We start from the raw sequence: 9,408 nt of genomic DNA on the forward strand, positions 1-9,408 counted from the left end.
CGAGAAGGCAGCATCGGCAAAAACTCCTAGGAGACGCATCTGTTCTGGGGTCTCGACTACTCCCGCGACGATCCATCTTCCCTGGTCTCGAACGACTCCAAGGGCATCCAGATCCCGCAGATCGTTGTACAGGCGGCATTCACACAGTATGCGGAGCCAGTCCTCTCTTGCCACGCCACATGAGCATGCGGTCGTGGTGCTGAGGGTCCTTGCAGAAGTGCGTTCAGCGACCCGTGTCCTGTCAGCAAGAATCCGGCTTTGAGGGTAAAGACAAAGTCTTTCCTCTTGTAGACGAACGCTGCCTTTGGGAAAAACTCGCGAGTCACGGAGCCGTGTTCCGCGCGATCCCACTCATTTAGCAGACGTTCGTCTAGCAGCGCCATCTTAGCTTTCCAGTCCAACACGGACAAGTGCTGTCCGTGGAGCCAGTCGCTCTCATCCAGGGGAACATTCTTCCTCAGCTTGAACTTCACAGCGATCCTGTGAGCATCCAGATCCATTGGAGGAGCACCAGCAAGCACCTGCAGTGCCACCGTGGACACTGTGCGGCATACCGGTAGGCATCCTAAAAGGATGGACCTCTGGCACGAGGTGAGAAGTTTAAGGGACTTGCCCCTACTCGCTGCCTTGTACCAGACCGAGGCACCAAAGAGTGCACAGGGGACCATGAGTCCGCTGTAAATCGTCCTCTTAGCACGGGAGCTGAGCCCCCAATCGACTCGGAGTACCCGCGCTAGCCCTCCGGCAATTCCATCCAGCCGATCTCTGAGAGCAGAGATATGCGGGAGAAAACTCAACCGCTCGCCGACTAAGATGCCAAGGTACCGGTATTTGGTGACGTAGGGTAGGCTTGCTCCAGCAAACCGTTCCGTCGGTCTCCTTGTGCGTGAAAGCTGTCCTTTCAGCAACATTATTGCCGTCTTGCTGGTTGACACACTCACTCCAACCTCAGCTCCCCAGGCTCCCACGATGTCCATCAACTGCTCGCCCTTCCGCTCCAGATCAGCACGGGGATTCCCGTCGACGAAAAGCAGAAGATCATCTGCAAACGCGCTCAGAGCACAATGTGGCTCCAAGCGCTGAAGCAGCACATCCATCAGTAAATTCCAAATAAATGGACCACTGCACTATGGGTAAAAAACCCGATTTTGGTGCATAAACCTATTTATTTTCTTAATAAATTTTTATGAATGGCCCATACTAATCGAATCTAGACATCTTCATTTCAAAAAAACCGCCCTCCAAAAATTTTTGGTGGCAACTCTGTAGTGTTGCCACTCCAACAAAGTCAGCTGTTCGAGAGGCTTTGCTATGTCGTTAAATTGGCGCGAAAAATTGGCAAACTTTACGTGCTTGTTGTTTTCTGTGAAAAAAAAGTTTAATAAATATGAAAATGGAAATTCCTTGCAAAGGTATTTATTAATGCAAATTAGCTTAAACATTTGATTTTATGTGTCTTGTTGTCCACCTGTGAACTGTTTTATATGTGTATCTTTATAGATTTGAACTAACAATTGTGTTTGTGTTTTGTGGAGTATAACTTATTAATAGCACAGACTTGCAAAAGAGTAAATGAAATTATTAAAAAAAGTGATAGAACTGAATCGCTGGCTCCGAGTCCAATAACTTCTGAAAAGGCATTCGCTTTTTTTATGGAAAATGGATTTAATAAGCAGCAATACATAAATGTAAAACAAATTAGTAAACAACATGGCTGCGATATTTACCCCCCTTATTCGAAAATAGCTGAGGAGAAATTAAAATGTAGACCTGCTGGAATAGCATGGACCGAAAATATGTCAGATGTTTTTCACAGAGCTATGGATTCGTCTGATCCCCTATTATCTAGTTTTTGCTCAACAAAAACCAACCGGATGCCTCTGCCAGCAGAGGTTGTAGATCTTTTGGATTCGCCAATCATATCCCCAGGCACAGAAGACACAGATGAAGAAAATTGTAACGATGATGTAAGTGACACTTTTGAAATAGAATTAGAGGAAGAGGTACCAGACGATATTGAAAACTAAAAAACAAGGAAAAAATAAAAAGAGTAAGTTAAAATTGTTGAGTTATTAAAAAAAATTAATCGAATTTTTTTTCAGTGTTCTTCAAATGTAACAATGGATCCCAAATATGTTACCGGTTTTTTTCTATAATGTAACACCAAATAGGATTAAAATTATAATATATAATAATTACTTAATTAATTAATTTTAATAATTACCACTGTGCGGTGGACAAATTAAAAAAAAAAACAAAAACCAAAATTTTGTTTAAGTTTAAATAATACACCAAAAAAAGTTTCAAGTCAATATCTTAAAAACTAGAGTTTATGCACCAAAAACGGTTTTTTTTGCCCATAGTGCACTGACGGACCCTTGCGGGCAGCCCCGTGTAACGGCAACTGTCGCTGCTTCATACCTGCTGATGATGCTTGCGCTACGGCCGGAAAAATAGCTTTTCCACAAGTCGATTTCTCGACAGCCTACGTCGACATGCCGATCCAGCACCGCACTCCACTCCACGTTTTCGAAGGCTCCCTTGAAATCGACAAAGATTCCAAGGACCCTCCTCTCGCGACTGTTGGCGACGATGTTTTTGGCGTGCATCCACGCATCCTCCACGCAGCGTCCAGGCCTCAAGGCGTCAAGTACCTTTCCGAACACTGGCAAAAGGCATATGCCACGATAAGAGGCAGGATCGCTCCTGTCCTTATCTGGCCCCTTTACCAGCGGTATCACTCTCGGGTGCTTCTACTCGGCCGGAAAGTATCCTTCCGAGATGCACCGAGAGTACAGCTTCGTCAGGTGCTGAGGGATGGCACGCCATACCTCCTTGACAATACCGCCCGTGATGCCATCCATATCCGGCGATCGCCGGCTTCTCAGCCTCGCGACGCTGGTTGCCACCTCGAAGGCTTCGAGGATCGGTGGGGCACCAGGGGGAGCACACTTGCGCAGTCGTGCCAAGTTACGGAAAGCGCGCCGTTCGACCGGAGACATCCGAGATCGGATGTCTTCTTCCGGTCTCGGCATATTCGGTAGACGTGCCCCCATGGATCATCCATGTGCCGTCCCACGAAGTCCCGCCAGTTCTGCTCCTTTGCCGTCAAGATAAGCATCTTGTACTGGCCTGAGCAAATCTCAGTCCAGCGGCAAGTTGCTCAGCATCGTCGGTGCCACTCCGGCGAGCTGCCTGCAGCCAACGCCTCAGTCTCCGGACCTCTTGGCGCTTGGTACTCAGTTCAGGATTCCACCATATTACGTTTCCCCTCGCTGCAGGTATCTTGCGCCCTATCACCCTGTCGCACACATCATGTACGATGGAGCGAAGGGCAGATACATGGTCGTCTAACGGCGATTCCTCCAGTTCCTCGAGACTTTGTGCTGCACTCCTTAACTCTACACTGAATCTTCGCCAACTTGTATTGGAGAGCTTCCATTGCGGTACCGGAGCTAGGCTCTCAACGGTACTTCTCGGATCTGGAGTAACCTCAACAGTGATAATGTTGTGGTCACTCAGCTCCCAGAAGTCAACTCTCCACTCGTAGGTTGCCCATACTCGCGCCGCTTCGTTGGCCAAGGTCACGTCGATATCACTTCTAGAGCGGTGATTATCGAACGTGAACACCTGGCTCGCCGTATTCAGTACACTGGCGCCGCCTGCAATTATCCACTCGTTCATGAGCTGTCCCCGTTCGCGGTTCAGGCGGTCTCCAGAGTTGTCCGGAGATTTGCTGAACCACATAAGGGAAACTGCGTTGGCGTCAAGTCCGAGGATTGTCGGTGTTCTGCTAGCTAATAGCAGAACCGTATCCAGGTAGTCAGTGTAGGGCTCCAGAGCAGCTAGATGTTGGCAGTATACGGAGGCCAGAAATATTGTGCCATATCTTCCTGTGACACTCACGCACACTCCGTAGTCCGTGGTCAAAGCCTCGATGGGCATGCAGATGGCGGATGGGTCGTCCACGATGATGGCAGCTTTCTTTCTCCTATCGGCGAAGATCCTCATTCCTCCAGGCAGTTCAGTGAGTCGCTTGCCAGCGTCCACATAGGGCTCCTGAACTAGTGCGAACAGGTGGCCAGCATCTCTCATCTGCTTGGCAAGCTCGATGACAGCGCAACGGCCTCGACCACAATTCGCTTGGATGAAGCTAAACATGATTAATGTTTAGCTTGCACCCTGGCTAGCAGCGCGCCGTATATTGGGCAGCCACCGGAAAGCATATAATGCCCCGAGGGCAACCCTTTATGACGGCAGTTGCGGCAGTCCACCGCATTTCCGCACTTAGCCGCGACGTGGTCGTTCTGCCCACACTGACGGCAGACCTGTTTTTCTCGGGAGTAGCGACAGTCGCTGACATTGTGGTCGAAACCAAGGCACCGGTGGCACGCGTAGGTGCGCACTTGAGAGCGGCAGCGGTAGGAGAACCACTTTATGTAGACTCTCCCCCCTTCGAGAACGGCCAGCGCCTGGTCATCGACCTCCAACGTCACGTTAATTGTGGCGCCGTCAGCAGCTGACCAGGGCTTAGTCGCCAGGACTACCGCCTTCTGAAACTCCTTGAGCGTCATCTCCTCAAAATTCTTTTCCCTCAGCTCCATCAGGAACTCGTTCGGTCCGACGGAGGTGTCCACATCCTGGACCGTCACGCGGGCCTTCGCGGCAGTATTTTTCGTCACCTTGAGGCCCACCTCGGCGAACTTTGCGGAGGCAACGACCTTCGACATCTCCGCCTGCGACGGCGTGCGAATAATCGCGCCGCCCCGCTTCAGCTCACGCACCTCGTGCACTCTTACGCCCAGAGCGGGCGCTACCTCCTTGCGGATCTTGTCCGCGATCTGCTTGCCTGACAAGGCCGGGTCGTCGCACGCAACGACTGCCGACCAGGTCTCACGGATCTTTCGCGGTGCGGCTACAGGGGCAAGGGGGGCAGCAGGGGCAGCAGGTGGAGCCTCTAGCAGCGGTGGCTGCATATGAGGCAGCCGAGGCGACCGGTGTCTGTCTCTTCAAACGGTCCTCCAGCACTCCAACGCGGACCAGCAGGGCTCCGATGACCTCCTCGTAGCGGTTTGCAACTACTTGCACCTTGAGGCTCGACGCAGGGCTTGTGACATGGGACAGCTTCATAATATCCGCGCGGATGTCGCCCATCTCGGCAGCAACGGCACCGTGACCTCCCCACTCCCTGTCCGAGAAGGATTGGGTTCGGCTAGCTGGTGCGACGGAGGTTCCATCCACAGCGGCAGCAGCGGCAGCGACAGCGACGGGGTCAGCGGTGGTCTCGATAGTCTTCACCTCTTTAGCGCACGATGCCTCCTTCGATGACGCCCTAGAACGTCCTTAGGAGCGCTCTTTTTCTCCGCCGGGTGCAACAGTCTTCGCCCTAGCCCCCTTCGCGGACGATGCAGATGATGAAGGGCGACCCTCTGGTAGCACGTCCCAGTCCTTGTCCGTGTCAACAATATTGGCCCACGATTCCTCGTTGAGCGCAATCAACTTAGCTTTCGGGTTGTCTCGCACCTTACCTCGGCTGCGCTTCCCGTCGGGGCGCATCTCGCCCTCGCTCATCGAATCCTCCCCCTCCGACATCCCTGGTGGTGTTAAAAATAGGACTCAAAAATACACTCACCCAATTTTTGTTAAGGCCCAGTAGCCTTTTCAGCTCGATTCAAATTTTTAAAACAATATAAATGACCAAAAATGCTTTCAATTGTTCACAAAAGGAAAACGCGTATTCCGCCGCTCCTGGCGTATGTATGATCACGCGAGCAACACTACTCGACCGCGCAGCCAAACCACGGAGTCTGAAACCACTTCCGCCATTGTAACTTTTGAGGAAACGCAAAAACACGAATTTTCGAATCGAGCAAAAATAAACAGGTACGATTACTTACACTGCCAGATTAGAGTGCAGTGTGTGGATAGGGACAGTAGGAATCTCGTTAATCCATTCATGCGCGTCACTAATTAGATGACGAGGCATTTGGCTATTTATTTATTTATTTTTTTTTTTACCGCTAAGGTATGGAAATCTTCGAAAGATACTAGGTCTGCCCACACCTTGTGTGGTCTCAGTTTGTCTAGTTATATACGATTCATTGCTCTATCTGAACCTTCTTCACATTGAGGGTTCCACAACGCCTACGTACTAAAACCATCCTTACATGCTGTTGTTGTGCGATGTTTGTGCCTTATTGATGGTGTGCCAAGGCAGCAGGCATATAAATTTGAACCAAGGGCATAAGCTACGTCCAGCCTCTTCAGTATCCACTATAGTACATGAACTGTCTAAAACACCCAAGACTACCCCTTATTACCTGTATATATATGATATGGCTATCATATTTACTTAGAAGGCCATTCGCAATCAACCGTTTTACGGATTGACCACTCCAGATCCCCCTCCAGTTAATTGTGGCAGAGTGAAGCTCTATGTCACCTGTAGCTACGAATTTGCGCAGCAATTCGCGTCTTATGTCCGGGGTATCGTATCTTTGGATTTTGCGCTGGTGCGCATCGTCCAAAGAGGGTCCGTCTGTTTTCACCTGAACGTCAATCACATCAATGTGATTTGGTCGAAGTACCACCAGGTCGGGTTTATTGAGGCCGGACCCTGCAGACTTGGCTCAACAATGACCTCGCAGCCTCTCTCCTCAAATCCCCACTTGATTCGATTTACTACGCAGTTGTGTCTAGCTACCCGCCTCCCATGCGAGCATTTTTGCATGATGTGGTTTAATGTTTCGGGAGCATCACATCCTGCACGACACTGTCGATCCAATTCGTGCCTTCCCCTCGTAGTGCGAGACTTCGTGGGTAGGGCATTTATCCGCAGTTTAATTCCGTCTCTATATTCCTTTCCTGTTAGCAAACGCGTAGGTTGACTGACCCATCCGTGTTGTGGACCATAATGGCCGTTGCCATCAACAGACACGAACAATCTATTTGCCCAATACTCTTCTATTGCCGGACGTGTTAGCATTTCATTATGTTCCGCTAGTAACCTAACTCGGGCCCTTTGCATTTTTTCATCGATGAAAGAGCTGGCCACTTCGGATTGCTCGAAGTGAGGCCATTTTATATTGCTCAGTCGTCTTAGTCGAAGCATTGGAGCCATCCATCTTAGTGATGGAATCCCGAGTCCCCCACACTTTGGGGAGGCGTGAACGAATGCTATTGGCACATCCGGTGGTAAATCTAGCCATTTACGCACATAGAATCGTATCAATTTGTCGGATTTTCGTAACACACCTATCGTCACACTCCCAAGGGTAAGCTTGTGATAGAGTTGTGGGATAAGGACGGTTCGAAGGGCAAATATCTTCTGTTGTGGCTTAAGAGGAGCTTGTGACAATCTTTGTAGCTTTGGACCAATGTCCTCGGCTGGGTTGCACTTCACTCTCCCGTTTGCATTGAAAATTATACCTAAATACTTCCAATCGTTAGTTCGCTTCAATGCCAGACACCCTTTCAAGCCTACTTGGAAGGTATGTGGATCTAACACAGTACACTTCTGTTTCGGCTGACCCTTAATGCCGATAGTGAAACACTTGTCAGCATTAAGGGTGAGTCCAACAGTAGCCAGATAGCTAACTGTCTTGTCAAGCAGTAGTGGAAGCCCCATTCGAGTGTCCGCAAAAAGGACCAAATCGTCTGCAAACGCGGCCGCGGTTGTCATGGCAGTTCCAACCTTGGTACCAATTTCGTTGGGGAAGGCTCTAAGTAACCGGTCAATGACCAGATTAAATAGAATAGGAGACAAAGGGTCACCCTGCTTCACTCCTCTAGCAGGGACGAATTCCTCTGAACTCCAACCTTCTCCGCAGAGACTAGTACCACCACCCTCGTACGAGCTTTGTACGTAGTCGACGAAGTCCTTCGGTGCGCCATAAGCCTTTAGGGTTTATATATAGATGCATGAGACAAAGAGTCAAATGCCTTGCTTACATCCAGATTGGCTATGTAGCAAGATCTATAGCTTTTATGGCTACTCCTTAGGACTAAGTCGACTATCGTCGCATTATCGGCGCATCCGTCTGTTGGTAAGAAGCCCCGCTGACGCGGGTCCCAATCAACTGATGAGGTCAATCGGGTTGCCAATATTGCATTTAGCTGTCTTACCAAGACTGATGGCACCGGTATTGGACGAAAGTCTTGCGGTCGCATTGCCGTCCCGTGAAGATGGTTCTGGCCAGCCGGATAAAGCGAGGTAATTTACCGCACCATAGAATTAGGTTCATTATGCGAAGCATAATGCCTGACGGCACCTCCTGAGCAGATTTTGGAGTTATTCCGTCAGGCCCCGGAGAGCTAGATAATGCGACTCTTGATGTCCTAAGTTCGCGCTTTGTAATAGCGGACCATACCCTCTCAAGCGAGTGAACTGGAGTTGTCACTATGTTTTCGCAAGAGCTTGGGCTAGACTGAGTCATTACCTCTCTCCAATAGGGTTCCATATGTTCTCGGTTTGGCATTACCGACTCATCACTTTCCTCAAGTATTGACTTATTGCACCTTCCTTTATGCTTATCCCAGTTTCGCTGAATGACAGCGTACGGCTGCCTTCTGCTTTCTCTCCTATTCCGAGGCCGCCGTGCCGGCCTCGTCAGCGTGCGTCTTGCACCCTGTGTCGGAAAAATTCCCTGGAGATAAGCGGATAAGCAGTGGAGAGTGGTTTCCATCCCCTCGATCTGCGCCCTATCCATGATAGTTTGCAGTTCTTGGGCTCTCCATTTGGAAGGACAAACTACGGGGCTATACCCGCGTAGCGCCAACAAGATTCCACTGTTCGACTGTTCTAATGGTGTGATTGGAGACGTTTCAGACGTTGGTACTTGGGGGTTTTGCTCACTATTACTAGGGCGGCGCCGTATGGTTAGATTTGCAACTTCTGGGACGAGAGCAGATTGCCCCCTTATCTGCTCGATTTTCTCCTTATAATCGTCCCTCTGTCTCAGCTTTTAAATTGCTTCGACGCTATGGTTCGTGAAAAGTACCGCTAGTTGCTTGTTAATGTGTCTTACACCATTTGCCGTGAGCTCAACCTCCTTTCTTGCCATCATCATCTTCTCTTCCTCACACCATCTTGCCTTGATATCAACACGTCGACGAATATCATCTAGTTCGTCTGGGTGTTGAGATCTCATGTGAACACCAAGTCCTCTTTTGCTTGTAAAGGATCGGTCACATACTGTACATGGTACTCCGACTGGAGTAGCCTCTGCACTTGGTTCATATTGGGCATCCCCTGGGAAGAGATACACAGGGGGTCGAGTCGTCAACGAATTTTCCACTAATATCCGAGGCCAATTTACATTATAATTTGTAGTTCCAATATGTTAATTTCCCATAGGGTAACCAGCCCTATGGGAAATATATTCGCCGCTCAAATTGGCTGTTAAACAG

This window comes from Drosophila subpulchrella, unplaced genomic scaffold (genome assembly GCF_014743375.2).
Source record: "Drosophila subpulchrella strain 33 F10 #4 breed RU33 unplaced genomic scaffold, RU_Dsub_v1.1 Primary Assembly Seq53, whole genome shotgun sequence".
Lineage (NCBI taxonomy): Eukaryota > Metazoa > Arthropoda > Insecta > Diptera > Drosophilidae > Drosophila > Drosophila subpulchrella.